General features: G+C 44.5%; 1 long non-coding RNA gene across 2 annotated transcripts; it reads right to left on the minus strand.

The window, feature by feature from the left end:
• Positions 1 to 2,545: 2,545 nt before the first annotated feature.
• Positions 2,546 to 5,866, minus strand: LOC125508302 (uncharacterized). Of its 2 annotated transcripts, XR_015604278.1 has the most exons (4): positions 3,952 to 5,866; positions 3,656 to 3,795; positions 3,325 to 3,440; positions 2,546 to 2,853 (listed from the first exon to the last, which is right to left on the minus strand). It is a non-coding gene; the product is annotated as an uncharacterized LOC125508302 (long non-coding RNA). The 2 variants fall into 2 exon arrangements; XR_007283350.2 differs by having other exon boundaries at positions 3,325 to 3,795.
• Positions 5,867 to 9,048: the final 3,182 nt, after the last annotated feature.

Genomic DNA, 9,048 nt, shown 5'->3' on the forward strand with positions numbered 1-9,048 from the left:
AGATGAAAAATATTCTCAAGCTCCTGGATTTGTAGTGAATTGATAAAATTGGTTTGGACAACTTTAGAGGTAGAAAAATAAAACAAGTTTGAATTTAGTCCAAACTTGAGGCATTTTTGAACCTAACCAAAAGAACTCCTAAATAGGTGAAACTTGGCAAAGAGGTTTAGCACATGGTGCAAGATTATTGGGGAGAACATGAACATTAACGGGGAAGGAAAAAAATGGCACTTGTAGAAATGGAAGAAAAGGAAGGAAGGGGGAGTGCTGAGGGGTAAAGTGATGATGCCATGACTCACAAAATAACATGCCACCATGCAATATGCTACACGTGATGATGCACATGATGATGATGCAATGCAAAAAGAAAAGAGGCACAAATGCAATATGATAAGGTAAGCATGGCAAGAAATGAGTAGAACAACATAATGAAACAAGATGAGACCAAAAGATGGAACCCCAAATGGAATTGGAAGGAGATCAACATGCATATATTGCCAAATATGGAAGTTTTACATTTGGGGTGTTACAGAACTCTCCCTCGACCCTCTGCTGGATGAAGAGTTCGAGGGACGTCATCGAGCTGAATGTGTGCTCAACTCGGAGGTGTCGTATGTTCGGGACTAAGATCGTTGGATCGTGAAGACGTTCGACTACATCAACCATGTTAACCTAATGCTTCCGCTTTCGGCGTACGAGGGTACGTGGACACACTCTCCCCCTCTCATTGCTATGCATCTCCTAGATAGATCTTGCGTGATCGTAGGAATTTTTTTGAAATTGCATGCTACGTTCCCCAACAGTGGCATCACAGTCAGGTCTATGCATAGATGATATGCACGAGTAGAACACAAAGAGTTGTGGGCGACAATAGTCATACTGCTTACCACCAACGTCATATTTTGATTCGGCAGTATTGTTGGATGAAATGGCCCGGACAAACATTACATGACTACATTCATGAGATCGGTTCTACTGACATGCTTTTGCACACAGGTGGTTGGCAGGTGTCTCTTTCTCTAACTTTAGTTGAATCGAATTTGACTACGGTCGGTCCTTGTTGAAGGTTAAAATAGCACACTTGATAAAAAAATCATTGTGGTTTTGATGCGTAGGTAAGAACGGTTCTTGCTAGAAGCCCGTAGCAGCCACGTAAAACTTGCAACAACAAAGTAGAGGATGTCTAACTTGTTTTTGCAGGGCATGTTGTGATGTGATATGGTAAAGACATGATGTGATATAAGTTATTGTATGAGATGATCATGTTTTGTAAAAGTTATCGGCAACTGGCAGGAGACTTATGGTTGTCGCTTTATTGTCTGAAATGCAATTGCCATGTAATTGCTTTACTTTATCACTATGCGGTGGCGATAGTTGTAGAAGCAATAGTTGGCGAGGCGACAACGAAGCTACGATGGAGATCAAGGTGTCAAGCCGACGACGATGGAGATCATGACGGTGCTTTGGAGATGGAGATCAAAGGCACAAGATGATGATGGCCATATCATGTCACATATTTTGATTGCGTGTGATGTTTATCTTTTATGCATCTTATTTTGCTTAGTAAGTCGGTAGCATTATAAGATGATTCCACACCAAATATCAAGGTATAAGTGTTCTCCCTGAGTATGCACTGTTGCGATAGTTCGTCGTGCTGAGACACCACATGATGATCGGGTGTGATAAGCTCTACGTTCACATACAACAGGAACAAGATAGTTTTGCACACGTGGAATACTCGGATTAAACTTGACGAGCCTAGCATATGGAGATATGGCATCGAAACACTGAGACCGAAAGGTGGAACGTGAATCATATAGTAGATTGATCAACATAGAGATATTTACCATTCAAAACAACTAGATCTCACGTGATGATTGGACATGGTTTAGTTGATATGGATCACGTGATCATTTAGATGACTAGAGGGATGTCTAAGTGGGAGTTCTTAAGTAATATGATTAATTGAATTTAAATTTATCATGAACTTAGTCCTGATAATATTTGCATATCTATTTTGTAGATCAATTGCTCGCGTATAGCTTCGCCGTTTTATTTATGACTAGCAAAACGCTCGTGCGTTGCAACGGAACAAAAAATATACTAAAAGAACACAACATGCAAGGCACAATAATTAGGCTGGAAGGCATACATATTCTTATGTCAAACATGTACCAAATCCTCATGCACATCAGACAACATTGTTGACTTATTTTTTGCCATTAAATCATATTTGTTCTTCTTTCATCGTCACAGCTCACGAATTGCACAGTTTACTTGGTCAACGGTAAAATTAATTGAAATCTCTATATTTTTGCTGGCCCTTGATCGATAATATGGTCAATTGCAGGAAGCAATGTCTCTGTGGCCAACAGATCATCTGCCCCTTTCTCTTGTTTTGATGCAGATGGTGGGACATAGCTATCAGGAAATTGTATTCACAAAAAAAAACTATCCGAAAAGGGTGAAGGGGAGGGTCAGAAGGCAGCTGCTAAGAAATATTTCAGATGTTTGAGGATGTAAAAAAAAGTTAGATGTTTGAGGGTTAATAGCAAATGGTTGATAAGGCAGTTTGATGAATAGACTTCTATTACAATACAGCAGCAGAACTTGAGAAAAATTGTTACTCCTGTTCTTGGGACTAAGGAGTGGTCAGTACATCTGATGTGCCCCATAAGTTCTTCTATCTAAAGTAGGAATGTTTTTCTATAAAAAAAGTACAACGCCCATGTTGCAACATGCAAAGACACATGAGGATGTGATCAACTCATCTCAAGTCCTTCAACTCATCCAAGTATGTTGTTGCCTTATGTGACATTGATTCAGGAGCTGTCCCATCAGACTATGGTCCCTCTGTAAAAAAACACAAACATAAATTCCAGTTATTCTAGTACTTCTGTTTTGCAAATTGCAGTAAATAAAAAATGTAAAATAAACAGAAACAACAGAAATTGTGAAGCACAACAACAGCAAGCCACCAATTTCCCGCAAGTGATCTTGCATGACCAATGCGAACTATCCTTATTACAGATTATTAGAATGTCGAGGTAAGGAGTAATTTAACCACCAAACTGTACTACAGTACTAAGTTTGTTCCAAACAGTGTGTCAATTCACATGGACTCAAGCTTAATGTGGTAACTTCCAATCGACAAACAAAACATATATCTTTGAGCAGTTAAGTAAGCATATAAATTCCAACATCATACAAAGAGAAGTAAATATAAGAAAACCTGCCAGCAAAAAAACATGGAACTATATTCACATTCATGCTTGAATCTTTAATCTCAGAAAACCGTAAAATTGCCTACATGTAGTTTTGTACCTGCAGAACCATAATTTTCCAAAATTTGACCAACACCTACATCTCAAATCTTGTTCGCAATCCTAATGAACGTCTGCCACACAATGAGTAGTGCTCACATCACTTGGCAGACCATCCTGTTGGGTAGCAGGATTTCTGACATTAGTAGGTTTTGGAGAATATCATTGCCATTTAATCAAGGCTAGAAGCTGAAGCTTGACCGAAGAACATAGCAGAAATGAACTTGACTAAGTAAATAGATCAACAACTCGTTTGCTGGTAAGTACCCAGATTTTGATATTGACAAAATCTAATCCCCAAGACCAGTGATACTAACAACAGAGCAAGAAACCTTTAGGGAGAAAGGTAAATTGGCTATTTTAAACGCCGTTGCGGATGTGATGTTTCCTGTTCCCATGCTCCAACATCACTAGATCCACGCATCCCAAATAGAATGCCGCTGCTGGCTGTCCCGCCTTGCGGCCTCCCCTCCTGAACAACATAAAGTCAAATGGACTAACTCAATCACTGAAAGTTCTTTCTCATACATGAGTATCAAAGGTGTCATGAATGAAGTTGTTGAGAATGATAACAATGTACTACTCAATCATAACTGCTTCAGTATAAGGAGATTGAAGAGTATCTAACCAGTTACCAAACAGTGATGATGCAGTGGATCATCGGAAGTGGGCCGAGCGGCCGAAATGCAAAGAGAATCATCCATTCAGGAGATGTAAGAACACCTGTAGAAAGGAACTTATTGGAATATCTAAAGAGCGCTCACACATCATGTTTGAAGGATATTAGAAATCTATTAGAATTCAGAGATTCTAAAGTTGTAATATGCTTATGATATTTGCCCTGATTATCTACTGCTATAACCATGCTGATACAGGTAGTGGACATTACTGCTGATGTCGAGTGGAAACTTACTGGAAGTGGTCCCTGGAACATTGAAAATGGAACTTACTATACCCCAGGCCATACCGAAGTAAGAAAATGAACTCAATAAATAGAATTACGTTGAATATACGTCTAGCCTTTGGTTACGGATAAGTTTATGGATTAAAGAGGTGCTGGGCTTAGAGATAAGTGCACTACAGCTAGCTGGCTGCACTATTAAGGTTAAAGATATATTTGCTATTCTTTGGAAAGGCAAGATGGTTGCACTATTCTTAAACTTCAAAGAACAAAGCTTGTATGTTGTTCGTTGGAAAGGCAGGATGGCTGGATGGTAATTAAGTCATTAAAAGATTCACTCATGAAGGCGCTATTCACACTGGCGACCATGTGGCAAATCAGAATATTCAGAGCAACTGAATCCCTTTCGGATGTACAACAAGCAATCAGGTAGTACAATCCACCCTCTTCTCCCTAGTCTTTCAATTGTACCATAGAGTTAAAACTAAATCCTAGTTCATCTATCGCACAAACTTGCAAGGAATCTGCAACTGGATAGTTACTGGACCTAGATTTTAATTGGTATTTACCTGGTAAGCATCCCTTCCAAGTACCGTATACATAATATATATTACCGAAATTCTGTTTGATACCTAGATTTGCAAGCCATCTTGTAAGATCTTCAGTTCAATTGCTTCTTGTTAACTGCACTAATTTGTGAGCCGTCTCTCTCCAGGGCATGGCTATTGAATCCTATATGAAGATGTACAGTAAAAAAATACAGCAATCGAGTCTTTGCTAGCTAAATACAAAAACTAAGATTCCAGTGGATAGTATGTGGAAGATGAAGAAGAAAGAGACAGGGAGAGGTTCCATTGGGTTGTCGGCCTTTTTAGATCGATACTTGCGGAGGTCATGGCCTCGAAGGAGCTCTGTTCGGGCTTATAGGGCGCAGATGCGGGGCTCCATCTCTGCCGCACACAGCCAGGCTCTCCACCTGTGCTCCGGATTGGAAGGATGGATATGGAGAGGCGACCCTCTGCCACGGCCTGAAACCTGAACCAGAGGAGGAGGAGCGCAGGATCGAGAGGGAGAGGCAGCCCATAGCCACTGTGGGAAACCAGAAGTGATGGAGGAGCCTGTCGAGAGATGATGCCCTCGGCTTGGCAATCCCATCGATCTCGAGGACGTGGGACTCCGAAGGCGGGTGGCAAGCCCTCCATAGCAATGACGGAGGCCACCTCCGGCATCGCGAGATCCAGGGCGACTTGGGAAGGGAGAGGAGCAGCATGCTGGATCCGAAGTACGCTGATTCTGACGCTACGCCGCCTCCCGTGCGTCCTCCACCTCCCGGTCGTTGCCCGTGGTGGTGAGGAGCGTGCTGAGCAGCCCGTCCTGGTCGGTGGCGCGGGCCCGGAGCAGGCTGGCCTGGGCCTCCGCGTCGGTGAACCACGCGTGGAGGACTCGGGCGGCGCGAGGAGGAGGGCACGGCGGAGAGGAGGCAGGCCGCGGTGCGGGGATGAGGGCACGGCGAAGAGGAGGCAGGCCGCGGTGCGGGGAGGAGGGCATGGCGGTGGATGGCGTGGCGGAGGACGCCGGCCGGCGGCGTGGAGGCGGTGGATCCAGATGGGGTGGGAGGCGTGGTCGATCGTATTTTCTGGCAGAAACACGAAACGTTTTTTTACCTTATTTACTGGACCGCGGGTTAATTTCTTAAAAACAGGGGGACTTTTTTGCAAAAAAGCATGACGTACGACCAGCAGCAATAGCTGGTTTATTAGTAGGTAAAGATATGTACCTAGAGAAAACTAAGTTGAAAGTTGATAGTAGCAATGATGCGGACTAGGTCCATGATCTGAGATTATCCTCATTGCTGCACAGAAGAATTATGTCTTTGATGCACTGCTAGGTGACAGACCTTTTGCAGGAGCAGATGCAGACGTTATGAACGTTTGGCAAGCTCGGTATGATGACTACTTGATAGTTTAGTGCGCCATGCTTTACAACTTAGAACCGGGACTTCAAACGTTTTGAACGCCACAGAGCATATAAGATGTTCCAATAGCTGAAATTGGTATTTCACACTCATGCCCAAGTTGAGAGGTCTGAGACCTCTGACAAGTACTTTGCCTACAAGATGGAGGAGAATAGCTCAACCAATGAGCATGTGCTCAGAATGTCTGAGTACTACAATCGCTTGAAACAAGTGGGAGTTAATCTTCCAGATAAGATAGTGATTGACAAAGTTCTCTAGTCACTATCACCAAGTTACTAGAACTTCGTGACGAACTATAATATGCAAGGGATGGAAAAGACAATTCCCGATCTCTTCGCAATGCTAAAGGCTGTGGAGGTAGAAATCAAAAAGGAGCATCAAGTGTTGATGGTTAACAAGACCACTAGTTTCAAGAAAAAGGGCAAAGAGAAGAAGGGAACTTCAAGAAGAATAGCAAGCAAGTTGCTACTCCCGGGAAGAAGCCCAAATCTAGACCTAAGCCAAAAACTAAGTGCTTCTACTTCAAAGGTACTGGTCAGTCGAAGCGGAACTGCCCCAAGTATTTGGCACATAAGATGGATGGCAAAGTGAAAGGTATATTTGATATATACATGTTATTGATGTGTACTTTACTAGTGTTCATAGTAACCCCTGGGTATTTGATACCGGTTCAAATGCTAAGATTAGTAACTCAAAACATGAGTTACAAAATGAACGGAGACTAGTTGAGGGCGAGGCAATGTTGTGTGTGTTGGAAGTGATTCCAAGGTTGATAAGATCACCATCGCATACTCCCTCTACCTTCGGGATTAGTGTTGAACCTAAATACATGTTATTTGGTGTTTGCATTGAGCATGAATATGATTGGATCATGTTTATTGCAATACGATTATTCATCTAAGTCAGAGAATAAATATTGTTCTGTTTACATGAATAAAACCTTCAATGGTCATACACCTTATATAAATGGTTTCTTGAATCTTGATTGTGGTTATACACATATTCATAATATTGATGCCAAAAGATGCAAAGTTGATAATGATAGTGCAACATATTTGTGGCACTCCGTTTAGGCCATATTGGTGTAAAGCGCATGAAGAAACTCCATGCAGATGGACTTTCAGAATCACTTGATTATGAATCATTTGATGCTTGTGAACCATGCCTCATGGGCAACATGACTAAGACTACGTTCTCCGGAACAATGGACCGAGGCACTAACTTATTGGAAATAATACATACCGATGTATACGCTCTGATGAGTGTTGAGGCTCGTGGCAGGTATCGTTATTTTCTAACCTTCACGATTGATTTGAGCAGATATAGGTATATCTACTTAATGAAACACAAGTCTGAATCATTTTGAAAAGTTCAAATAATTTCATAGTGAATTGGAGAATCATCGTAACAAGAAAATAAAGTTTCTGGGATCTGATCGCAGAGGGGAATATTTGACTTACGAGTTTTTGTCGGCATTCTGGGAATGGGGGTCCCCAGACTTGCGTGCCTGCGGCCCGCGGCGTGGCTAGGCTAGCAGACCGTACGACCCACCTTCATCAACAAGGCATCCAAGACCCTTGCGAGGGGTCAAGCCTCGCGAGGCGGAAGACACAAGACCTCCTCTGGAGCTGCCTAGTCAGGCAGGCTCACGAGGAAAGGAGATATCAAGGCGAGGCGAACCTCACGAGGCTCTCATGACGTGAGACATGATGAACGACACCAGGAGGGCGCCAGCGCGCACAGCGTCCTCGTTTCCTCTTTGGTGCAAAGGTTGCCATTTTGGTGCAACAAGACCAAGACCAGAAGGACGGCAAGATGGAGGTCATCGTGCAGCCCAAGACGGCGTCAACACCAGATCCTTTGGCAGGTGAAGACCACTTTTGTCAGGATAGCTTGTACTAGCTGTCCCCCTTCTAATTTGCCCGCCATTGTTGGCTCCCTTCCCGCTCAAGATTTGGGAAGAGGAACAAGGCCTCTATAAGTAGGACTAGCCACCACCATAGGTAGAGGACGAGATCTTGGATCGCTCTCAGCCACACAAGTTAGCCAAGCACAAGAACACCTCAACCTCAGGAGGCTGTTCTTCCCATTGTATTGATCATCATTAGCCCAAGAGGCAATCCACCACAAGCACACTGGAGTAGGGTATTACACCACAATGGTGGCCCGAACCAGTATAAATCTTATGGCTTTCCATGTTGCGAGTTTGTCGAGTTCGTCTGCGAGATCTTAGCGAGCTAGGGCATAGATCGGTGGAAGGAAAAGACTTCGCGCGCACCCTAGTGTTTGAACCTTAAGGGCTTGCCGGAACCCCACATCCGACATTTGGCACGCCAGGTAGGGGTGAGCCGAAGCTTCCCCTCTGTTGATCTACGCTCCGTCGCCACAGCGCTTCGCCCACATGGTAGGCGCCCTGCCGCTGACTCCGACGGTCAGCGTTGACAACGGGGCCAGGGGGCTCCGAGCCCTGGCCCCCGCCATGTGGCGGGTGAAGTGGACGCCCAAGTACAGGCCGAAGATGCCGCCGCGCTATGACGGCGCGGCGGACCCATCAGCTTTCCTGCTGGTGTACGAGGAGGCCGTCCTCAAAGCCGGGGGTGACGACAAGGTCATGGCCAATTGGCTTCCCATGGCCCTCGCCAGCGAGCCATGCGCCTGGCTGCTCAACCTTCCCAGACCCACGGTGGCATCTTGGGAGGAGCTCCACCACCTCTTCACTGCTCGCTACGCGGTGCCGGCGCACCACACAGTCGCGACCCTGCTGGGTGGCTCTCAAGCACCGTCATCAGACCACCACGCCAAGTCGTTCCTCCATCAGATCAGGGCCACCCCCAGGCGCCCGGTGGCTC

This window comes from Triticum urartu, chromosome 5A, assembly GCF_056163025.1.
Source record: "Triticum urartu cultivar PI428250 chromosome 5A, HENAU_Tu73, whole genome shotgun sequence".
Taxonomy (NCBI): Eukaryota; Viridiplantae; Streptophyta; class Magnoliopsida; order Poales; family Poaceae; genus Triticum; species Triticum urartu.